The sequence below is a fragment of the Halichoerus grypus genome, chromosome 2 (assembly GCF_964656455.1).
Source record: "Halichoerus grypus chromosome 2, mHalGry1.hap1.1, whole genome shotgun sequence".
Lineage (NCBI taxonomy): Eukaryota > Metazoa > Chordata > Mammalia > Carnivora > Phocidae > Halichoerus > Halichoerus grypus.
In genome coordinates, this window is record NC_135713.1 from 127,257,246 (window position 1) to 127,283,651 (window position 26,406).

Sequence of the window (26,406 nt, forward strand, 5' to 3'; positions counted from 1 at the left end):
TCACAACTGAAGCGGCAAAGGAAAGACAACCTGTACGAGTAACACGAGCTCCTCCGAGTAGGTGGTCAGGCAGGGCTTTCTCTCCGGGGCCCAAAGAGAAGCGCCGCGAGACCCGCGGGCGGAACGCGCAGCGCGCCTCAGGCGGGAGTCCGGGCTCCGGAGACCGGGGTTCCCGCCCCACCCCCAAACTCTCACCTGGAAGACCCCGGCCCTCCCCGCCCGCCCTTCGCGCCTCCCCTCCCGACTCCCAGACCTGCGAAGTTGGGGGGAGGGGGTCTTTTCATTTCCATTTTACATCAGGCTGGCGGTTGGCTCCCTCAGCCGCCCGCCTGTCGTCAATTTTGAACTGAGCATGTAACCATTTCTCAGAAGGAATGGAAGAAAAACCAAAGGCAGGGTCCGCAGGAAGACCTCGCCCAGACCTGAAAATGGAGCCGCAGGCTCAGCCCACAGCCCGCAGCGCGCGGGGGGCAGGGCCGGGCCGCGCTCCCCACCGCGCCCTCGGCGGCGGGGGTTCGAGGCTGCGGGCCCCCGCCCAGGAGGCCGCGAGGGCGAGGTGTGGGGGCCGGCGCGCGACCCGGGCCGGCGGGACACTCACCGTCGCCTTTGTCTCGACCGCGGGCTCCAGCCGCAGCCGCTCTCGGTGCCGGCTCCGCGGCTCCTGCCACCCCCACGCCCGCAGCTGCGCTCCCCGGCGCGCTCGCCGCTTCCTGGCCCCTCCCTCCCCGCCCAGGCTCGCGCGCGGGCGGAGCGAGAGGCGGCGCGCGCCCGGAGAGCCGCGGGAGGACAGCGCCGCCGCGCAGCTGCCGCCGCGCCGGCCCCACCCCCTGCCCCGCCGGGGCGTCGGACTCAGCCCGCGACCCCCGCAACGCGCAGCGCCGTGCAGCTGCGCGGGCTAGGAAGCCCCCGCCTAAGGGAGAGGAGGGCCGCGAGCCGGGGTTGGAGCCCGCGCGGGAAAGGACGCGCCGGAAGATGGCGACCAGGGCTGGGTGGGAGCGCACGAGAGCCCCTCCTCGCCCTCCGCCCGGCGGCTGGCAACGGCGGCTCGCGCCCCTTCCCCGGACCGCGCGGAGGGGCGGTGCCTGCGCTCCAAGTGGGACCGCTGTCGCTCCCGGGCTGGCCAGGCTAGGCGCTGAGCCCCGGCACCACTTGTCGGTTGGAAACGGTGGAGAGAAAGATGCCCTGAAATCATCGGACCACCGCTTTTTATTAATGTAAACGTCAGAATCGTTGAATCTGTCATAACCAACTGGCTTTTATGGCCTAGGAGTTCCACCTGACATTTGAAAAGCGTGAAATTACTTGTCTCCTGGATCTCTGAATCTTCTTTCGCTGTATGTTTTATATATCCCAGAAATCAGAAATACCTAAGAGTACCCATCCAGCAATCAACCTTCCACCAAATGCCTACATTAAGTTTTCAGGCCTACAACACTTAGAATATGATGTAGTAATATATACGTCTTCTTCATCTGGATTGATTATATTAGTACGATATTAGTTTTCTTTTTCCCCTAAGTTTCTAATTCTCGCTTGCTCAAAAAGCAGTTCAAGACCTAGCCAGGTCCTTCTAGCTAGGTGCTCAGAACAAATATTTTGTGGAGTCCTTGGCTCCCTTTCTTCTCTGATCTTCACCGCCAAGCTGTCAGGCAAGACTGTTGTACTCTCAGAGTAAATCAGAATCAGACCAATCAGTGCATTACTTCCGTCTTCTGACTTGGATCGTACTTCACTGGACTGCTAGATGGTCTCTCTGCCCACCATTAACTCACTCTATTGTCAGAGCAACAAACAGAACACTGTCTTACAAGAAAAGTCAGCTCCGGTCTCATCTGGCCCAAATCCTCCAGCGGCTCCCTATTTCATTGTCTGTAAAAGCTAAGGTCTTTATGGTTTTGCCTGTTCCCTTCACCTGTCTCACTCCAGCTCCAACTACCCATTGTTGCTTGAATATTCCAGACTACTACTTAGGGCCTTTGAAGTGTCGCTCCTTTCCCAGGAACATTCTCCCTCAATGTCCACTTTCCCTCTTCTAACTCCTTTCTCAAATCTCACCCTAACAGTGATGCTTAGACTGACCACACTATTTAAAATTGCAACCACCCCAACCCCAACTCTCATTCCTTCCTAACCTGCTTTTTTGTTTCCATGACACTTTAAACCTTGCAACAATCTTTATAATTTATTTATTTTGTATGTTTCTCTCTTAATGCCTGTCTTCCCCAATATAAGATGGAATTTTGTCTGTTTTGTTCAGCTGATGTACCCTGGCGCCTAGAGTAAATGAGAAAAATGTTTAAATCCCCTGAGATGATAAAAAGTGCAAAGAAAAAAAAAAGACCAATTTTTTTATTTTAAATTTGCTCTTTGTCCCAATTTCTATTAGTTAACCATAGATCCTTATCTACATTATAATAAAAGCATTTTAATTTTCTAGTTATTCTGAGTACAGTGAAAACTTGACATTTAATGCAGTTTTTCTGACCAGTGATATCCTGGTATTCTAGTTCAAAAAAATAGGAATAACATAATAAACTAGAGGAAGCTTTCTGGCCTGAAATTCAAAGGCATATTAATTCTAAAAATTTTCTAGGACAAAAAAACCAGGAAGTTCCTACAACTGCATGTGAATCTATAATTACCTCAAAACTAAAAGAAATGTGGGATGCTAAAAAAAAAAAGCAAAAACAAAAACAAAAAAAGCCCAGAAAATTCCTGAACTTAATATGTCTGATATGTTTGTAACCCTTCCTTTGAATTGCTAACGTAGTCATTTTGTGTGAATGCCTTAAAAGTAGCATTTCCTATCATTTATTCATAAGGGTTAACGTTCATTACGTAAACATTTGTTTTCAGGTTTCCCATATGTTTATAACACATCATATGCAACTGAATACCCTGATAATATCTAATTTCACTTGCTATTCATACACCTCTCTGGTCAATAGAAAAAAAAATCAATTAAGAATACAATTCTTGAAGGATACATTTTGTATGAAAGTCTGTGTGTATAATTATTTGCTTGGTATCACATTTATAGCATAGTTTCTTTACACATTTTATTTATCCTTTATGATTTAAAACAGTTTAAGGCTACAGATTATTCTTACAATTTAGATTATTTTTTATAAAATTAGACTACTTTTGTTTAAGAACCACTGATAATGTGTTTCATCAATGTCGAAACATGGTTTGTAATTATGATAATACCAAATAATAATTTTTCTGGAGTTAATATAATGATGCTTTAATGATGACTATCATTAAAATTGTTACCAAGTACAATCTTGTCAAAAGGACAAGGTAGAAAATAGACACTGTTTATAACTTATTCACATAATGTACACTGAAAATGCTGCTAAAAGTAAACCCAACTGTTGTGGTACAAAGGTTTTTTGTATTACAAACTGCTTTGCACACTTACTAGTTCGTAAGCAAGAAAATGATCTCAACAAAACTAGCGGTATATTTGTGTCATAACAAATGGAGATGTTAACACTAAGAACAATAGCAAGAATGTCTTTGTCTGTCACTACTCATGACCTCACATCGCCGCCACATTGATCTGATTCTTCAATCTTTACTTAGTTAAATACATTTTCCTTTAAACATGTAAAAGCACATGAATTTTTCCTAAAAGTATGGTATTAATATTTTAAAATTACTTTCCAAAATTTAGTACCAGTTACTGCTCACATATAGGAGAGATGGTGTATGGCGTCAGAGTCTGGGGTTCAAACTCTGCTACATAATTAGCTGGGTGACCCTGAGCAAGATTCTTAATCTTTCTAAACGTATCTTTTCTTCTAATTTAATGAGACCATAATAATGCTTACCTCCAAGAATTGTGAGAAATCCATGAGAGAACTCAACCAAAGTTCTTAGCCCTGGGCCTTGCACATGCTAAGTGCTGGTAAATGCTAGCTACTATCATTACACAAGCATATAATTAAGCTCATTACCCTATATTTTTATACTGAGAAAATGGCTCATAATAGGACCCAAATGGGATGGTTTGAGTTCTACATCTAGATAGTATAATATGCAATTAAATGAACATTTTTAAAGAGGCACTAACATTTCTTCTACCACCACCAGTGGTAGGCATAGTTCTAGATAACAAGGAAGCTAAAAGAAATAAGGCCCAGACCTAGAATAGCTTTATAGTTGAATGACAAGAGACATACAGTTAGCAAATAACTACTTTCAAAGTAGTATGAGCATACTTCCTGGTTTGTCAGGGACACCTCTTATCCTGGCTTAATAGGTTTTTGTGCCCACTTTCATTCTCAATGTGTCCAGGTTTAGACAATAAATTATGTGGTCACCCCTAACTAGATGTATGGCTTGCTCAGAATATAGAGAAGGAACTATCAGTTCTATGTAAAGCTATAGAGACTTACATTGCTCCTTGAAAAGAACAGTTAGGGGCGCCTGGGTGGCTCAGTTGGTTAAGCGACTGCCTTCGGCTCAGGTCATGATCCTGGAGTCCCGGGATCGAGTCGCACATCGGGCTCCTGGCTCAGCAGGAAGCCTGCTTCTCCCTTTCCCACTCCCCCTGCTTGTGTTCCCTCTCTCGCTGTCTCTCTCTCTGTCAAATAAATAAATAAAATCTTTAAAAAAAAAAAAAAAGAAAAGAACAGTTAAATTGCCAAGTGGACCAAAAAGAAGGAGCAAAAGAAAGGCAAAGGGAAGATTTCATTTTTATTATTCCAAGTCAAAACCAGAAAGTGTTTGTATACTTGTTAATAGACTTAGTAAATTCCCTTGACCAAAATGTTAAATGAATTAGTTAGGTGATTTCGTACTTTTCCCTAAAGATATAACAGCAACACCCCAAGACACAAACAATATAACACATATTCATTTATTTATACAATAAATATCTATTGAGTATCTATTATGTACATATGTCTGTCTTGGATGATAGAAGATACAAAAAAATTTTATAAGCAGCATAAAATCTAATGGCAAACACCAAATACCTTAGCTAGTAGTCAACATGATAAGGAGACACAGAGCACATGAAGTGTGATTTGGAGAGAGAAAAATCAGGAAACACCTGGAACTGATTGAGAAAGTAGAAAATGGCCAGTTCAAAGGAATATCATAATCCATGGCCCTTTCTGTAATGGAAGCAGTCAAAGGTAGAAGAACCTAAGTCAAACTTCACTTCACACTTTTACCCAGAGCTGCCCCTTGCTGTTCATCAAACCACAAATATTCATTGAATGCCTGCTGTTTGCCAGGTAGCATACCAAGTGCTGTGGGAAAAACTTAGTATAAAGCATGGTCTTTGTCCTTAATGAAATGTCACACAGCAACATTTGAATAATTAGATACAGTAGCCTTGTGAATGCAGTGGAGGGGATCACTGAGGTCTGTATTGTCAGAAAAGGTCTCTTAGAGGGAAAGGAATTTGAGGTGGGTCTCTGGGAAAAAGGGAGTAGATCAGTGTTTTCTAACTGTTTATTGCATACTGTTGACCAGAAGTCTTACCTCTAACATAAACAATCAACTAACACATATTTTTTTGTTTTTTAGAAAGAGAGAGTGTGAGCAGGGGAGGGAGGGGCAGAGGGAGAGAGAGCCCAACACCGGGCTTGACCTCACAAGCCTAAGATCATGACCTGAGCTAAAATCAAGAGTCAGAAGCTTAACCAACTGAGCCACCTAGGCGTCCCATATAACACATATTTTGTATGTCACATGTATTTATATTGTATTCTTACCATAAAATAAGCTAAAGAAAAGAAAATGTTATTAAGAAAATCCTAAGGAAGAAAAAAAATCCTAAGGAAGAAAAAATACATTTATAGTACTGTGCTATATTTATCGAAAACAATCAGTCTATAAGTGGACCCACATAGTTCAAACTCATGATATTCAAGGATTAACAGTAATTGCATTATAGCCCCTCAGCTCAAAACAAAAACCAAAAATCAAAAAATGAAACAAAACAAAACAAAAATAAAACCAACACCAACAACAACAAAAGCATTAGGAATTGTAATAAAAATGCCCTTGGTGACAACTAGAGAAGAAGAAAGGAGCCTTTTGAGAATCATTCTGCTATGTCAGCTTAGAGACTACCAGTGACTAAGAATTCCCTTTTCTTTTTTCTTTTTTTTTTCTTACCTATATATGGCAAGTAATTCAGATTTTCCACATATGGTAGTGAGAAAAGTTTCCTTGATACATTTGTTAAAATTAAAAAGGAATAAGCTATAAGAAACCTCTCAAGTAAACAATAGTAGCAATAAAGAGAAAGGAGATGCCGCACTTAGGAGAGCACAAAGTTTGGCAAACAAAACTTCAGGAACTAGCACTTAACTAGGGGCGAGTTCCCTGGAAGAGCAAAAGCCACGATGGATTTTGAGCTGAGTATTGGCAGATTGGCATATGAGAGTGGGGAAAGTCCAAAAGGCAGGTAACCAAGAGGGACTGCGGTCTGTACTGTTCTGGGAGGAGGGCGTTACTACTCCCTGCACCTTGAGGAAAGTCCTTGGCTCAGAGAAACCAGGAGAATTGGCCCCCGTGACCTGTTAGGAAGCCATTCGGAAGGCACCAGTGGGACTCCCACCTCTGCGGTTTACTAGCGCTTCAGCAGGAGGAAGCTCCAACATAGCTCAGTGAGTCTAGACACTGCTGCCCTTAAACCAGGTAGGACAGAAATGTTACAGTTCCGCCTAACACACTGAATCTTTGTGTTGCTTTTGCAAAGGAAGTTTATGATGAGTAAGATTTGAGGGTAAAATTGGAAGAAAGGGAAAGGAGCACACCAGGATCTTTCATGTTCTCCATTCCTTACCTGAGAGTAAAACAACTCTTGCTTTTGTCCCTATGACTAGCAAAGCTAAGCAGCTGGGAGAGTTGTGATAGTCGGCTTTGTGTCATTGCCACCGTGGTGGTATGCCTGCCCTATATAATCGCCAGGGCTACAGTGGACAGATTGCTGAAAATGTACCACCCACTCCCCCCAATATGCTGTGCTTTCATTCCTGGAACCTGTGACTAGGATGAGATATCCCCCTGATTATGTTATGTTATATTTCATAGTTGACTCTAAAGGAAGATTATCTGGGTGAGCACCATGTCACTGCAGGTGCACTTCAAGTAGAGAGTTTTCTACCACTAGTGGCAGAAGGAGAAGTCAAGGAAATTCATAATCATGAATAAGACTTGATGAGCCATTGCTGGTTTGACGATGGGGTATGGGGCACATGACAAGGAATACAGTCAGCCTCCAGAAACAGGGAATGGCCCCTGGTGGACAGCCACAAGGAAACAGGGACCTAAGTCCTATACCCACAAGGAGCATGAATACTGCCAACAACAATAATGTACTTGGAAGCAGATTTTTTTTTCCCCCAGAGTCTCCAGACAAGAGCTCAGACTTGCAGGCACCTTGATTTCAGCCATGTGATAACCATGAACAGAGAATTCAGCAATGACATGCTGGACTTCTGACCTACAGATAATATGAGCTAATAAATGGGTGTTGTTTTAAGCCACTAATGGTAATTTGTTACACAGCATTAGAAAACAAAACCACTGTCACTGAATTAACCCTTTTCTAGACAGGTTGTGAGGTGGCCCTCCAGCCTCAGAAGTGTATCTGAATTTCCACTCTACTGTCAATCCACAAGACAAACGGATCAATACTTGGGCATTAGTAAACAACTCTTGGTCATTTATGACTACATGGGGAGGGGAACCATGGGAAAAGACTGGAATTCCTGATAATTTGGTATATGAGGGGCTTAAATGTTATTTTCATTTGGGTGAAAAAGAAAATAGGACCTTATTTTGAAGTAACCAGCTTCAAAGACCTGGTAAGGTCTGGTAAGACCTCATAATTGTGGATGTTATTAGAATTTCCGGTAGCATATGGTGCCAGTCTCTGAAAAGGAAAGGCGAATGAGAGTGTTCTCTAGTAGAAAGAGAATGATCTCTAAAGTCAGGTAGATATGAGTAAGTTTTATTGACAGTAGCTGTCTGATCATGGGCTTAAGGAAATTTTCTTAAACTCTTTGAGCCCCAGTCTACCTATCTTAGAATAGGAATAACACCTATCTAATAAGATTTGGGAAGAATTAAATGAAATAGCTCATGTAAAATCTCAGAGCCTGCAGCACAGTAGACTATCAATTAATGAGTCTCCTCTACTGGAGTGGAAATTTTTCCACAACTTCCTTGCAATGTTTTTAAAGTAAAAGTAACTAAATTATAGCATATACCAGAGTAATGCTGTTTTAGAGAAACATAATGCATGCCACACATGTAATTTTAAGCTTCCTAGTAGCCACATGAAAAAAGTAAAAATAAGCATATAAAATTAATTTTAATAATATGCCACTTATGTACATAAATTTGTAAAAATTCTGTCATTTCAACATGCAACCAACATAAAACTATATTAATGATGTATCTTACTTTTATTTTTTTTAAAGATTTTATTTATTTATTTGACAGAGAGAGAGATAGCGAGAGCAGGAACACAAGCAGGGGGAGTGGGAGAGGGAGAAGCAGGCTTCCTGCCAAGCAGGGAGCCCGATGTGGGACTCGATCCTAGGACCCTAGGATCATGACCTGAGCTGAAAGCAGACGCTTAACGACTGAGCCACCCAGGCGCCCAATGTATCTTACTTTTTAAACTCAGCCTTCGAAGTTGTTTATATTTTTTTATACTTAAAGCACAACTCAATTCAATATAGCTATGTTTCAAATGCTCAATAGCAACACATGGCTAGTAGCTACGGTGCTGGGCAGCTCAGTACTAGATCTCTAAATAAATATTTCAAAAAATTCTCCTTTATTCTTTGTTAATTCTAAAATAAACATGAATATGTGCTAAACAGATAATTATAGATATATGAGAACACACATGCATATACATCACACTCTGGCACATACCAAACCCAGATGGTTTTTTTCTTTGTTCTTTCTTTAACCATCAGTTCTTAGTTACAGTGAGCTACACTTCAATCAGAGGATTAAGGTATAAGTGGTACATGGCTTTCTAATTTCAAATTCCAAAAATACTACAAATCAGAACTATATAGCCAACGTAAAGTAAGACCAGGCAACCATGATAGCTAGGTTAAAACAAAATCCTATCTTGTACAAAAGAATACAGGTTGGTTTTGATAGTAACTTTACTTGAGGATTATATATTTATTTTCTTTGCTTTTCCTTTGAAGACAGTGAACTAGACTTTTGGATTCTACATAAGCTTGTTTTTTCCTTCTACCATTTCTTTCAGTATCTCCATTATTGAGAATGAGGGCTAAAACATATTGGAAATGGTGGGAAATAGGAGTCATACATAGCAACCACCTGAAGACGCATAGAAAATCTGTAACACTTCCTACTGGGATCTTCAAAGATGATTCAGACAGTAATCTTGCCACTAGGGTGGATACATTCAGACAGAAAAACAAAAAAACAAAACAAAAAAACCAACAAAAACAAACCCAGAACCCATCCAAACACATGTAACACATGTAATAAGACAAGGTGGAACACCGAAAGAGACTGAGAGATACCAAAAAACATACCATGAGTATATGTAAGAACAGAATCCTAATCAGTGGGGATGAGGGAAGGTTTCCTAGATAAGTAACCTACGTGAGAGGTTTTGAAAAAAAATGGTCTTTGGGGCACCGTTCCTGCCTCTCTCTGTGTCAAGTAGATAAATAAAATCTGTAAAAAAAAAAGAAAAGAAAAGAAAAGAAATTCCCATGAAGTAGTCAAATGGTCAAAATGTTAATATCCCCCCCTCAAAAAAAGTTAATTTCCTTTCTCTTTTAAGGCATCAGGCTCTTTTAAGAGATTTTAATAATTTTTCTTTTTGCATTTAACCTACTTTTTAGTAGAGCAGAATATGTAATTCTTCATTGTGAGAAAAGAGAAAAATGAAAAAAAAATTGTCTTGGAGACAATACATGAATAGCAGAGTAATTCATGTAATTACAGTGCCCATTGAATCTGACATGTAAGCAATTACTGTTCATAAGGAGATAACTCTAGTTAATACAAAACTGTTCATAGTAATGGAAAATAAACCAGGAAGAAGTCAACCTCCATAATACTGATGATTTATTAGAAACACACAAATGATCGTAAAATAACCATGTAGGTACTGTAAATTCCATTTCAAGTTTTCACATACTATCCTTTATGAACAAATGCTATATGGAGCTCATCAAGAACGTAACTGAAGCAGGAATATATTGAAGTTCAAAGGTTATATGTGAAATACTTTAATGATATGGCCATATACATCAACTTTATCCTTAAAGCAATACCATGCATTTTGTCTTTCTGCCCTAATTATTATCATCTCCTATATAAAGCCCAACTCCTTAGTACGATGTAATGTCTTTCTGTGGATCCAGCATCATTTCCTCCCCATGCCCCACAGTCACCCTTCTCTGACCCTGCACTCAATTCTCTGGATCTCCAAAGGTGTCACATTCCCATCTCTCCCTGATTTCATACATTCTGTTCTTCTATGCCAAAAAAAAAATCTGATGCTTCCTTTCATTTTTGGATAATTCCTCTGAAGCATCTGCTCTTTTCAGAATCCTTTCTGGATCCCTCCAGGCGGGGTCAAATGTCCTCTACAAGAGCTATCTCTATGATATAACTAACCAAACTGTGCCCAACTTCCTCTTCACACTAGAGTAATGCTGGAGCCGGAAGCTGTGGTGGCAACTTCTTGATTCAGCAGCTTCCTGGTTAGAGCTAGAGCCAGAGCAAGCGTGGGCCAAGTGTCCGTGCGGTTGCAAGGCAGGGCTCAGAGATAAAACACTCATCTCACAGCCAGGCTGGCCTGAGAACAAGGTAAAACCTAGAGTTATATTGTACGTGGAGGGTCAGAAACAGAGAAGAAGCAAAAAGTCGTTTGTGGGTACAAGAGGGAGAACTTGGGAAGACTTCAGAGGCAGGGTGCACGTGGTGTGAAGTGCAAAGAGCTGTTAGAATCCACAGCTGTGCTGCTGCTGGTTTTTCCTTGTCTTCCACTATTCTCCATCCCCTCCCAATAGCTTAAGTGCAGACTTCCATCACTCAATTTCCACTGCTTACTATCGGACCTGCTGCACAGTTGGTAGACAGCATATATCTGTTGAATTACATTGAGTCCTATTAACCATTCTTTAAAGACCATTTTTTTGAAAGATTTTATTTATTTACTTGACAGAGAGCACAAGCAGGGAGAGGGAGAAGCAGGCTTCCCGCTGAGCAAGGAGCCCGATGTGGGGCTCGATCCCAGGACCCTGGAATCATGACCTGAGCCGAAGGCAGACGCTTAACGACTGAGCCACCCAGGCGCCCTTCATGGGAATTTCTTAAAGGGAAAAAGACGAAAGATTTTTTTAAAAGAAATAACTAACTTTAGTAAAAAGAATGATCTCCACAGTGATTTCCTGGTGTAGAAAAATAAAAAGAACTAAAGGGGTTTATTATAGCTTTTTGCTTCAGGTAAGACCTGCCCAGCATATTCTTTTGCCCACCAAGAAATAATTTCAGTCCTCCTTCCATAATCCATTAACTAATAAATTGTCAATCAATAAGACAGATATATAAAGTATTAAAACAAGTCATCTATTTGTTAAGAATTTTGATAAGTAGCTATAGTGCTATTCATTATTTCACTTGTTTTTATATAGTTTTATTGCATCTGTACATATTCTTTCAAAGCACATTTTTTTAAAAATGGACTTCTTTTTAATAGTTTTAAGTTTACAGAAAAATTGAGTGGAAAGTACAGAGAGTTCCCATACAGCCCTCATCCCCCCACCCCTATTATTAACATCTTGCATTAGTGTAGTATATTTGTGTTATGATAGGTTTTTTTTATTTTTTATTTTTTTATTTTTAAGACTTTATTTATTTATTTGACAGAGAGCATGTGCACAAGCAGGGGGAGCGGCAGGCAGAGGGAGAGGGAGAAGCAGATTCCCCGCTGAGCAGGGAGCCCGATGTGGGGCTCGATCCCAGGACCCTGAGATCATGACCTGAGCTGAAGGCAGACGCTTAACCGACTGAGCCACCCAGGTATCCGTGATAGGTATTTTTTTAAACAAAGTTTTCAACTTTTCTCTACAGAGGTCTTGGATATTTTCTATTAGATTTATTCCTTCAGACTTGGTATTTTTTTTTTCTCAAGATTTATTTGAGAGAGAGAACATGCACACACACATGCACGTGTGAGATGGGGGAGGGGCAGAATGTCAAGCAGACTCCCCACTGAGAGGGGAGCCCCACTGGGGCTCAATCTCATGACCCAAGAGATCATGACCTGAGCCAAACCCCAGAGTCAGACCTTAACCAAATGAGCCCCCCAGGTGCCCCTGACATTCTCTATTACTGCAAATAGTTTCTCCTCTTTAATTATGTTTTCTAGGTGTTTGGTGCTAACGTAGGAATGAAACTAAATTTTGTCTTACATCTGACATCTTATTAATTTGTGGATTATTTTGGGTTTTCCACATAAATAGAATCAGCTGCAAATATTGACCATTTTACTTCCTTCTTGCTAAACCTTATGCCTCTACAATGGTTAGGATGTCCAATATAAGATTTAATAGAAAAGATGATCTTTCTCTCATTCCTGTTTTTAAAGGGAATACTTCTAATATTTTCTCACTTAGAATAATATTTGCTTTAAGTTATCTATAGATACTGTTACATAAAGGAAGATGAGGAAGTAGATCCAACATATATGTAATTGGTATATAACTGGTATCCTCAAAGGTATGAATCTCCCCGATAAAGGACCGTCTTAAGTATTTAAGGACATAAATCAAGAAAACTTTTTCTCCAGATAAAAGGTAACTTATCTTTTACTCTACTATGAACCAACCAACATGAAACATATCCTAGCAAAAAAGTTACTGAGCATCAAAGATAAAGAAAGTAAATTACTCCTCAGGTATAAAAGCAATGGAAGTACAATTCTGAATATGGAGGAATTCAGGGAGTTCTTCAACAAACTACTTGAGGATTTACTTTCACTGAGAGATAAATGAAGAAACTATGGCAAAAGAACAAAGTATGCAATGTTGAATTCATTTAACTGTGAAAACAGAACAAAATAAAGGTGTATGGTTAAAGAAAAATATATAAATGTCACAAACTCTAATGTTAATTACCTTTAACAAAAGTTGGCACCAGAAGAAAAAAAAGGTACAGGCTCAAGTAATACATATAAGAAAATTCATCTGGCATTGGGATTTTTAAAAATCCCTCCAGGAGATCTGCTTTGCAGCAAAATTTAGGAACAACTGCACGATGGAAATAATGACAGTCACTTTCCTGTTTAAGCCTCAGCTCAGCGCAGAAAACACTGTTAACTTCTACCAGTCTCAGGACTGTTGAACAAGGAGATAGCAGTGGTAAAAATCTGTATGTGAAATTGTGTATGAGAAAACTAAGTATTTTTTTTCTTCTTGGTATGACACATTGTTTTAACATACAGTCTCAGCAAGAACAGACTGTTCTTGACTATGAATCTTGCCAATTGTAATAGAAGTCATTAACAAAGTTATACTGAATAAATCCAACCCCAGGATACTCTGTACCGGGAACATCCATATCAATCATGGAGACTGACAAGAGAACAGTAAGCACAGTACAGACCCAAAATAAATACATTAGAAAACAAACAAACAAAAAACAAACAAAAACCAGAAATAACCACCTGTAAGCTCCAGTATCCAGCAAATTCAAGAATACTTGGGGTCTCCTCCTTGGGAGGAGAGGAGGGGGCACTAACAGAACCTTGTCCTTTCTTTCCTGTACCCATAATGGTCTTATTCCATTGTGGGTTTGCTCATCAGCCTATTTGCTTGTCTGGGGTTTTGCTCCACATAAGCAGCAAAATCTACTCCAGATATTTGTATCAACCCATCAGGCTGACTGTAATTCTGAGCCATTGGTAGTCAATATCTTTGCTTTTCTTCTACATTTTCTCTGTATACTATAGGAACAGCTCCTACCATCCCTTATTATGGTTCCTCCTGTAATTCTGAATCACCAGCTTCAGCCATAAAAAAATACACATTCACGTGTACATTTGTTTTTCTGGTAGAAAAACTACCCAGAGTTTCCTTTCTGCAGTGAATCTATCTTTTCAGAGTTACTTGCATACTTTCACATTTTGAGGCCTAGTTGATCTTGCTGCTGTGACCTAACCCCTCAGGACTTAGAGTAGATTCCTCAGCAGCCCCTCTTGCTCCTGGGATCATGGAAATCTGTGGCCACTCCACTCACTCTGAGGTTAGCAGACACCTTGGCCTTCTGCCCTCCTGGGACTTAAGATACTGGGCCCAGTCCAATTTCCATTTTTGAAAATGTTCTGGGGCATCTGCGTGCTCAGTCCACTAAGCATCTGACTCTTGAGTTCAGCTTAAGTCATGATCTCAGAGTCCTGAGATCCAGCCCCACAACAGGCTCTGAGCTCAGTGGGGAATCTGCTTGAGATTCTCTCCCTCTGCCCCTCCCCCCACGTCCTCTCTCTCTCTCTCTCTCTCTAATAAATAAATGAATAAATTTTTTTTAAAAAAAGAGAGAAAATGTTCTTTGTGTGCTTGAAATGAACGTTTTCTGCAGTTGTGAGTGCAGTGTTTTCTATATTGCATTAAGTCAAGCTTGCAAATTACATTGTTTAAATTTCCTTACCATTTCCTGTTTTTATATCTATTTATTCTATCAATATCAAAAGAGGTGGTTTAATATCACCAATTATGATTTTGATTTAGTCTAATGTCAATTTTGCCTCTTAAGTCTATACAAATTTGGAAATTTATATCTTCTTAGTAAACTGGATCTGGACCTTTTATTTTTATTATTATTATTATTATTTTAAGATTTTATTTTTAAGTAATCTCTATACCCAATATGAGGCCTGAACTCACAACCCTAAGATCAAGAGTCACACACCCCACCAAATGAGCCAGCCAGGGGCCCCTGGACCTTTTATTATTATTAAGTATTTCTCTATCTATAATAGTAACTTTTTGTTTTAAATCCTGATATTTATTACAGCTACATTAGCATTCTTTTGGTTTAATATTTATATGGTTTAACTTTTGCCATTTATATGGTTTAACTTTCCTGTTAATATGGTTTATATGGTTTAACTTTTGCCATTCTTTTACTTTCAAGATCTCCACTCAAAACAATGAGAGTTTACAGAATTCTAATTTGACAGCCATTTCAGTCAGCACATTGAAACTATCAGTCCACTGTTTCATGGCTTCCATTGTTGCTCTTGGGATCTAATTGTGGCTCCTTTAAAGGTATGCACTGCAGATTTGAGCCTGGGCAGAAGGAACTCCAGTTCAGACAATCCAGAGCAACTGTTCCTAGATCAAAGTCCTCTTTCTCATGGATTGAGATTATGAGCCTCCCGAGCTAACCTAGAAAACCTGATTTATAAGGAACTTTAACTTTTTTTGGACATCAGAACCTCTTCCTTTTCACCAAGAATTTTTGCTTCAGAAGTGAACAAGTACTGAGATCAAGATTGGTTACCTAATTCATGTGCCCTGTACAAAATGAAAATGTGGGGCGCCTGGGTGGCTCAGTTGGTTAAGCGACTGCCTTCGGCTCAGGTCATGATCCTGGAGTCCCTGGATCGAGTCCCGCATCGGGCTCCCTGCTCGGTGGGGAGTCTGCTTCTCCCTCTGACCCTCCCGACCCTCCCCCCTCTCATGTGCTCTCTCTCTCAGTCTCTCTCTCTCAAATAAATAAATAAATAAAATCTTTAAAAAAAAAAAATGAAAATGTGAGGTTACTTATTTAAAAATAGTAAGAATAAAATAAACCCACAATTATATGGTCAATTAATCTTCAACAAAGGAGGCAAGAATATACAGTGAGAAAAAGTCTCTTCAACAAATGGCATTGGGAAAGCTGGACAGCTAGGTGTAAAAGAATGAAACTGGACCAGTTTCTTACACCATACACAAAACTAAACTCAAGATAGATTAAGAACCTGAATGTGAGACCTGAAACCATAAAAATCTTAGAAAACAGCACAGGCAGCAATTTCTCTGACATTGGCCAAAGCAACATTTTTCTAGGTATGTCTCCTGAGGCAAGGGAAACAAAAGCAAAAATAAACTATTAGCATTTCATCAAAAGAAAAAGCTTCTGCACAGCAAAGGAAACAATAAAAAAACTACAAGGCAACCTAAGGAATGGGAGAAGATATTTGCAAATGACATATCCAATAAACAGTATCCGAGATACATAAAGGACTTATATAACTCAACACCAAAAAAAATAATAAAATAAAATAATCCAATTAAAAATGGGCAGAAGACATGAACAGACATTTCTCCAAAGAAGACATATAGATGGCCAACAGACACATGAAAAGATGCTCAACATCACTTATCAGGGAAATGCAAATCAAAACCACAACGAGATCACCTCACACCTGTCAGAATGGCTAAAATCAGATAAACAAGAAACAACAAGTGTAGGCAAGGATGTGGAAAAAAAGGAACCCTTGTGTACTGTTGGTGGGAATGCAAACTGGTACAGCTACTGTGGGAAACAGTATGGAGATTCCTCAAAAAAGTAAAGATAGAACTACTCTATGAGCCAGTAATTGCACTACTGGGTTTTAACCCAAAGAATATAAAAACAACTAATTTGAAAAGATACATGCACCTCTATGTTTACTGCAGCATTATCTATAATAGCAAATTACAGAAATAGCCCAAGTGTCCATTGACTGATGAATGGATAAAGATGTGTTATATATATAAATATATACAATAGAATATTACCCAGCCATAGAAAAGAATAAAATCTTGCCATTTGCAACAACATGGATGGAGTCAGAAAATATAATACTAAGTGAAAGAAGTCAGCCAGAGAAAAGCGAGTACCATATGATCTCACTCATATGTGGAATTTAAGAAGCAAAGCAAATGAGCAAAAGTAAAAAATAAAAAAAAGAGAAAGAGAGACAAACCAAAAAACAGACTCTTAACTCTAGGGAACAAACTGATGGTTGCCAGAGGGGAGGTGGGTGGAAGGATGGATGAAATAGTTCATGGGGATTAAGAGTATATTTATCATGATGAGCACTGAGTAATGTACAGAATTGTTGAATCACTATATTGTATGTTAACCATATTGGAATTAAAATTAAAAATAAATAAAGTGAGTAAGTAAGTAAGACTATCAGAGAGCAATAGCAGAATATTAAACCAAGTTCAGGATCCTTCTGAACCTGGGAGCCTGTGTGATTGCACAGGTTGCACACCCATGAAACTGGCCTGTGTGAGACAGAATCCGCTTGCTGATCTGATCTATTACTCTTTTGCACAAACAGAGCATTTGTTCCATTAGGACTTCGATGAAACTCAAAGGAAAAGAAAGCTGATCACAAGAAACGAATCCTATAACTTCAGAAATTGATAACCTTCTTACAAACATACACAGACTTTTTCTAGAAAGAATATATAAACGAATGAATTCTTACAATTCTCAGCTGTTGACTCAGAAGATAACTTAACCCTAATTATACTAAACAAGCAGAAGTGAGAGAGTAAAAAGACTCATTTACCACAACTATGACCACTTAGAAGAAGGTAGTACTGAAGAAGAAGGAAAAAAGAATCCAGAATTGACTTCTGTTTTCTGAACATTTACTCATAGCTAACACCATCCTTTAGATTTCACTGTAAAAGCAATAACTTAGATGAAGTAAATACATACTAGCAAGGAAATAGTAGTTGTGGGATCTGTGGAATGTAGGAGTATCAAAGCAAATTAAAATTTAGATATCTGATAAGATACCATGCTTTCAACAGGTTGGGCAAATGAAAAGCAATAATACTATTCATTCATTCAACAAATGTTTATTGAGTGCCTACTATATGTCAAGTAGAGAGATAGTAAAAAAAATAAGATTGTAGGGGCACCTGGGTGGCTCAGTTGATTAAGCGTCTGCCTTTGGCTCAGGTCATGATCCTGGAGTCCTGGAATTGAGCCCGCATCTGGGCTCCCTGCTCGGCGGGGGGGTCTGCTTCTCCCTCTGCCCCTCCCCCCACTCGCACTTTCTCTCTCAAATAAATAAATAAAATCTTAAAAAAATAAGATTGTATATGTATGTATAGGTATGCATTGGAGATGAGTGCTAAAGAGAAAAAAAGTGGGTAAAAGAAATATGGAGCAGAGAGGGATTGAAATTTTAAACTGGTGGTGGTCAAGGTAGATTTCACTGAGAAGGTGACTTTTGAGGAAATGCTTGAAGAAGATGCAGGTATTATGAGAGTTTGGAGTGTGTTCATGGATATGAAGACATTAAAGATAAAGAAGTAAATGACAGATGATGGTCTGAGAGAAGGATCAAGGGACATAGGCAAAGGGGTTAAACCTGTAAAGGTTAAAGACAATTCATTTTCTGAAATCAGAGAAAATGACTTAAAAATGAATTCCGAACAAAGTGCATTGTAAACTGCTGACATTTATACAAAGTTAAGGTAATTTTAGCAATCTTAAATCCTGTGTGGCATATGACAAAACCTAAAGAAATAGTGGTTATATTAGAAGAGAAAAGAAAGTGCATAGGATAAAAAGGCAAGAATTTATAATTTGACAGTTAAAGTATAGAATAGGGAAAAACAAGTTCATTTAGAATAATACATGAGAAGACAGTAGTTAATGAATTATTAATATCACAGCTTATAAAGGAAGTATCATGCAAAATAAGACCATAATTTTATAATCTTGAGAAAAACAAAATATATGAAGGAAATTCAGGGGTAGAAATTATCTAGCATGCACCAGAAATTTATTTATTGTCAACAAACACTAGTTTGGATTTCATGTTCCCTGGCAATGAAAACAAAAATGAATTACATTATGGCATATATTATTCAGTGTCTGACATAAGAATGCATACAGGGGTGTCTGGGGCTCAGTCAGTAGAGTATGCAACTCTTGATATGAGGGTGGTGAGTTCAAGCCCCATGTTGAGTATAGAGCTTACTTAAACAAACCAACAAACGAAAAATAAATAAAATAGAAAAAAAAAAACGCATACAAAATCACTGATACAGGCACATATTTTTCCAGAACTTTAGGACAAATTTACTCTAAGTCCTTTGATGTTTAAAGAGAATTGGATAACATAACAGACATTTTTACTACGATTTTATTAAAACCAGATAATTGTTATTAAAAATTTTATAAACCAGAAGGCATAACATCAGATTGCAGGTAAACAAGGGTGTAAGTCACTTGTTCTGTAATGATCTTATAATACAGGGATTTTTTTTTAATGTTTACCTTTTTTTTACATTTATTTATTTATTTATTTAAGTACTCTCTACACCCAACATGGGGCTTGAACTCACAACCCCAAGATCAAGCGTTGCATGCTATACCAACTGAGCCAGCCAGGCACCCAATGATACAGGGATGTTTACTCTTAAAAGAATGTTGCTTAAGTTCTGAATAAGATCTACCTGGAGTTCAGAAGAGAAAGCTAGGAGTTTTGCTTGGTTGCACCTCATTATATAAATGCACTTTCTTGATACCTTACAAAGTCCTAAAATAAATGGTCAGTATAAATCAGATGTACAGGGGTGCCCGGATGGCTCAGTCAGTTAAGCATCTGCCTTCAGCTCAGGTCAAAGGAAGAGTAAGAAGAACAGAGTCAGAGACAGGAAAAGATAAAAGGACACATACATGAAAGAGAAAGTAAAAGGATAACCCTTTTGTTGGTGTTGGGTAAAGAGGCTTTGTAAAGGTCTGAAGACAAAGAAAAAAAAGCTGAGAGGGAAAAAGGAAGACAACAGCAAGAGAGAAGACTAATGAGACTAATGAAGCATCATTCCGAAAAGGTGGGCAGGGAAGGTTCAAGAAACAGCATGACTCAAGACTCACAAGACTATTTAAAAAGTAAGAATGCGGAGCACCTGGGTGGCTCAGTCAGTTAAGCGGCTGCCTTTGGCTCAGGTCATGATCCCAGAGTCCTGGGATCGAGCCCTGCATCGGGCTGCTTGCTCAGCAGAGAGCCTGCTTCTCCTTCACCCTCTGCCTGCTTGCCACTCCCCCTGCTTATGCTTTCTCTCTCTCTCTCTCTCTCTCTCTCTCTCTGTGTGTCAAATAAATAAAATCTTAAAAAAAAAAAAGAAAAGAAAAGTAAGAATGCTGAGGGGCGCCGGGGTGGCTCAGTTGGTTAAGCGTCTGTCTTGGGGCTCAGATCATGGTCCCAGGGCCCTGGGGCCCAGCCCTGCATCAAGCTCCCTGTTCATGGGGGAGTCTGCCCCTCCCTCTCTCTCTGCCCCTCCCTCTCTCTCTGCCCCTCCCCTCTCCTGCTCGTGTTTGCTCTCTCACTCTCTCTCTAATAAATAAATAAAACCTTAAAAAAAAAATCAGATGTACAGTTTGAGAAATAACCAGCCAAAAATAAACATACAAGAAAGGTAAGAAGTAGAGGAACTTAATACTGCTCCGTTTATGAAAGAACAGAATGGAAAAGTAGTTTATATTCTGAGCTAAGCAGAAATAAAAAAAAATCCATAACATGACTTTTGAAATTCAGAAAAATGTTGCATAAAACATAGAGAAATGTTTAAAGTCTGTAAATGAGCCTATAAGAAAGAAAAATTCATAGGTGCCAGAAATGAAAGATAATTCATTTCTACAGTGGGAAGTGTATGAACTGATACTAAGGCAGATTACTGGATACAAATGTTGATCCTAAGAGCTGGAGACTGGGGTGTAATAATCATAGGAGAACATAACATAACAGCTTTGGCCCTTTCAAAGCAGAGATATAGAACTGATACTTCCTATAAAAAGAAATGACCTGTGGAAGGGTTTCCCCTCTGGGTAGACAAACTCTGTCAAATCAGAGAAACATCAAGGAAGTTTGCTTTGAACAGGACTCTGGGATAGAGATCCCCACTCCCCCACTGAGAAACAAAACGTAAAGTTAAGCCTCTCTCAGATGTGGAATCTGAATTTATTCTACCCCTATGGTGAGGGAACTCTCAGCCTAGCCATTAATATTAAAACTGGTGCCGGACCCCAGTGAAAAACACCTAGGGTGCCAAGCAGTAGCAAATCCCAAACTGCTCTTATAGGGATGCTTCTTCAGCAGTGGTGACACGAATTTTGTACTCAAGGTTCACAATAAAAAAAACAAACCCGTTCAAGATACACAATAAAAAAAATCACAAAACATCTAACATTATGTCCACAAAAACCCAATAAACAGGAGAATAAGGAAATGCAAGAACTTAGTTACAGAAAAATATTTCTGCAAAATAATTATTTTTCAAATTATTAAAAAGATGAAAGAAAATGAAAAAAATTATTGTTATTAATAGTAATAATGAATTTTTATTTTATTATTAAAAATATTTTATTTATTTATTTGAGAGAGACAGAGAGAGAGCAGAGAGAGGGAGAAGCAGACTCCCTGCTGAGCAGGGAGCCTGACACAGCTGGATCCCAGGAACAGGAAATCATGACCTGAGCTGAAGGCAGACACTTAACTACTCAGGCGCCCCAATAATAATGAATCTTTAAAAGAAAAAAGATTAAAGAAAAACAGGAAACAGAATTATAGGATAATACATTGAAAGACAACACACAATTTTGATTTGAAAAATATATAATTTCCAGGGGCACCTGGCTGGATCAGTCAGTGGAACATGTGACTCTTGGTCTCCGGGTTGTGAGTTCAAGCCCCATGTTGGGTGTGGAGATTACTTAAAAATAAAATCTTAAAATATATGTATATATATACACATACATATATATATAATTTCTAGAAATGAAAAACAGTGATTTGAATTGAAAAATTCAATGAACCTATTAAAGTACACATTATACACAACCGAAAAAAAACCAGTAAAATGGATGATGGAGCAGAGAAAATTATTCAGAATATATGATGAAATGATAATAAGATGGAAAATAAGAATGAGTGAAAGATGAAGGAATGAAGAATGAAGGATGAATGAAGGACAGGGGCACCTGGCTGGCTTAGTCAGTAGAGTGTGTGACTCGTGATCTTAGGGTTGTGAGTTTGAACCCCACGTTGGGTGTAAATATTACTTAAAAAAATAAAATTAAATTAAAAAGAAAGAGAGAGAGACATGAAGGATATACTGAAATGCCCAAAGTAGTCTGAAAGGATTTTTAAAAGTAATTAATTTTTTTAGAAGGTGGAGAGGGAGAGTAAGAATCTGAAGCAGGCTCCATGACCAGCCCAATGCAGGGCTCAATCTCACAACCCTGAGATCGTGACCTGAGCCGAAATCAAGAGTTGGACACAACTGACTGAGCCAACCAGTGAATGGAGTGAATAGAGAGAATATAAGAGAGGCTATATATGAAAATATAATGGCTAAGAATTTTCCAGAAATGATGAATATAATAAATTCCCAAATCAGCGGAAATTGGACAAAGACTGGAGAATAATGAATAAAAATAAATCCACGTCCAGACACACTGCAGTGACACCACAAAATGCACAGATTAGAAGGAAACTGTCATGGCAACCTTGAGAAAAGATGGATACTTCAAAATACTTTAGTTAGAAAGAAAAATCTGGAAGACACTGGGAAAAACAATTTCATTGATAACAGATATATCAATAGCAACTGCAGAAACCAGAAAGCAAAGAATACTACTTTCAAAGCGCTGAAGGAAAAGAGCTGTCAGAACAGAATTCTGTATCGAGTGAAACTATCATTCACAAGTGAAAGAGAAATAAAGACATTTCAGACAAAGCGATTAAGGCAGGCTGCCTCTCACAGACCTTCAGGAAAAGAACTTTCTGAATGAAAAGAAAGCTAAACTAAGGCAGAGTGAGATCCAAGAAACAATGGTAATCACACGACTAGGAAATATTAACCTAATAAAACAACAGCAAAAATGACTAATTTGGTGTTTAAAATAGGTCATTTCCCCCTCTGTCCTCCAAAAATAGGTTATCAATTTTTGAGAACTAGATAAGCTTATTGCAAAGTTTACATGGAAAAATAAACCCAAATATTTGGGGAAATTATGATATAGGAGAGTAATGAATGGGAACTCTCTCTACAAGACATCCAAACATTTTTTTAAATCAAGATTATAATTAGAATAATGTGGTCTGGCATCTGAACACACAGACAAATCAGTAGAACAGGATAGAAAACATGAAAGTTGTTGTAACGTGTTGGAATTCCAACTTACAATGGTTCAATTTATAATTTTTTTTGGCTTTATGATGGTACAAGTATATTACACATTCAGTATAAAATTGCACTTCGGGAATTTTCAATTTTGATCTTTTCCCAGGTTAGCGATGTGCAGTCCGGTACTTTCTAGCGATGCCGGGCAGTGGCAGTGAGCCACAGAAGCGGGTCAGCCGCGCAATTATGAGAGTAAACAACTGATACACTTACAAGCATTCTGTTTTTCACTTTCAGTACAGTATTCAATAAATTACGAGATATTCAGCACATTATTATAAAATTGGCTTTGTGCTAGATGATTTTGCCCCAGCTGTAGGCTAATATAAGTGTTCTGAGCACATGTAAGGTAGGCTAGGCTAAGATATGATGCTCAGTAGATTAGGCAGATTACATGCATTTTCAATTTAAAGTACTTTCAACTTACGATGGGGTCATTGGGAAATATTTATATTGGGAAATAACCCCATCATAAGTCATCTGTATATGACAAAGGTAGCACTTCAAGTCTTGTGGAAAATATAAATTAGGCGAATAGTGTGTTAGAGTAACTGGTAGATTTCAGGGAAAAAAATAAATTTAATCTCTACCTAACTAAAACCTCACACCAAAATAAAATCTAAGTGGATCAAAAACTTAAATGTAAAAAAATTAAAACTATAAAAATACTATAAGAAAATAAAAAGAATATTTATGAAAAATCTTGAAGTGGGAAAGACTTTTCTAAGTGTGATCCCAGAAACTGTAAGAGAAAATATTGATAAACTTATTACATGTAAAACCAAAAATTCCTGCACAGCAAAACAGAAACCAAACCAAAACAAAACAACCCAAGAAACTCCTCCAAAATCCCCTAAAAACATTAAAAGACCAATGTCAATCTGGGAAAAAAATCTTGCAATTCATATCATAAACGAAAGAAAAAAACCAACAATTGTATAGTGAAGTGGGCATAGGATGTGAACTGATAGTTCACAGAGAAGGAAATACCAATGGTTCTTAACATATGAAAATATATAGAAAGACTTTTGACTTGAGTCACAGTAAAAGAAATGCAACTTAAGACTCCAGTAAGATGGGTTCTTTACCTATCTGATTTGTAAACAACACAAGAGTTTCTAACACACTATTAACAAGGGTATGGAGACATCTTTTTTTTTTTTTAAATATATATTACTGGTAAAAACATATATGATGGTGGGGTGCCTGGGTGGCTCAGTCGTTAAGCGTCTGCCTTCGGCTAAGATCCTGATCCCAGGGTCCTGGGATCGAGCACCACATCCGGCTCCCTGCTCAGCGGGAAGCCTGCTTCTCCCTCTCCCACTCCCCCTGCTTGTGTTCCCTCTCTCACTGTGTCTTTCTCTGTCAAATAAATAAATAAAACCTTTAAAAAAAAAACCCCACACGTATAATGATGGAACCTGAAGGTGATTACAGGCAGGTAAATGCTAGTTTTCAAATAAACCCCACAATTTCATTTATATAACAGAAGTGAATTTCTTGTATATGAAATAGTCCAGTGCAGAATTTCCTAGTAGTGGGAACAGGTGATGGGAAGGGAAGAGATAGGGATAGAGGTCTGATCCATGAAGGGATAGAGGTCTGATCCATGAACTAACTTACTCAGGGACCTAGGTTGATGGTAATTCTGTCCTCCGTAATAGGTAGTTTTCGAAGTTGCCCTGAGTAACAATACCCAGTCAACAAAGGCAGAAAGAACTTGGAAAACTGTACATGGTAAATATCTTAGCCTGAGATGCTTTAACAAAATACTGTAGACTGTGCCTTAAACAACAGATTTTTTTTTCCTCAAGTTCCAGAAGCTGGATGTCTGGGTTCAGGATGCCGGGATGCTCACATTCTGGTGAGAACCCTCTTCCAGGTTGCAGATGGCCAACTTCTTGTATGGCAGAAAGAGAGCAAGCTAGCTTTTCTGCCTTTTCTTTTATGGGCATTAATCCCATTCATGAGGGCTCCACTTCCATGACCTAATCACCTTCCAAAGGCTCCACCTCCAAATGCCACTGCACTGGGATGAGGGTTTCAACATGTGAATTTTGAGTATTTACAAACATTCAGTCCAAAACAAGAAGTTTGTGTGTGTGTGTGTGTTTAATTTTCAGTCCTTTAATTAGAATGTACCAAATGTCCTTCCAAACTGCAACTTAAGGGGCGCCTGGGTGGCTCAGTCGGTTAAGCGTCTGCCTTCAGCTCAGGTCATGATCTCAGGGTCCTGGGATCGAGCCCCACGTCCGGCTCCCTGCTCGGCGGGGAGTCAGCTTCTCCCTCTACCCTTACCCCCCGCTTGTGATCTCTATCTCTAATAAATAAATAAAATCTTAAAAAATAAAAAGTTTAAAAAAAACCAAACTGCAATTTAAATGGAGTATGTAAGTTATAAACTCTTTGAATAAACTTTTTAAAAACTGAGGTTAAAGTTGCCTATATATGTAACATTACATCAGTTTCAGGTAAATGATATAATTGGATATTTGTATACACTGTATACCAACCCTCACCATACAAAATTACAAATTTTCTTTGCTTGTGATGAGAACTTTTAAGACTTACTCTCTTACCAACTTTCATATATGCCATATAATATTATTGGCTATAGTCACCATGGTGTACATTATATCCCTATGTCTTATTTATTGTATAACTGGAAGTTTGTGCCTCTTTTTTTTTTTTTTTTTTAAGATTTTGTTTATTTATTCGACAGACAGAGACAGCGAGAACAGGAACACAAGCAGGGGGAGTGGGAGAGGGAGAATCAGGCTTCCCGCAGAGCAGGGAGCCCGATGCGGGGCTGGAGCCCGATGCGGGGCTCGATCCCAAGACCCTGGGATCATGACCTGAGCCGAAGGCAGATGCTTAACGCCTGAGCCACCCAGGTGCCCCGAAGTTTGTGCCTCTTGACCCCTTTCACCCATTTTGCCCACCCCCAACGGCCTCCTCTTTGGCAACCAAACCACCAATCTATTCTTTGTATCTATGAGTTTCATTTTGTTTTTTCATTTGTTTTTAGATTCCACATATAAGTGACATCATACAGTATCTGTGTTTCTCTGTATAAATTATTTCATTAGCATAATACCCTCAAGGTACATCCATGTTGTCACAAATGGCAAGCTTTTGTTTTTTTATGGCTGAGTAGCATATCTATGTACATATATAT

General features: G+C 39.0%; 1 protein-coding gene across 4 annotated transcripts in view; it reads right to left on the bottom strand.

Moving 5' to 3' along the window:
* The window catches only part of CDC42SE2 (CDC42 small effector 2), a 144,930-nt gene that overhangs the window by 114,008 nt on the left and 4,516 nt on the right, over nucleotides 1-26,406 (bottom strand). For 2 of the 4 annotated variants that reach the window (XM_036076507.2, XM_036076508.2), the window contains exon 1: nucleotides 599-716. The exons of 1 other annotated variant lie outside the window; for it this stretch is intronic. The gene's annotated coding sequence lies outside the window, so the exon portion shown is untranslated. Of the gene's footprint in view, nucleotides 1-598; nucleotides 717-26,406 lie in introns of those variants that run through there. One more of the 4 variants, XM_036076511.2, reaches the window with a different exon arrangement.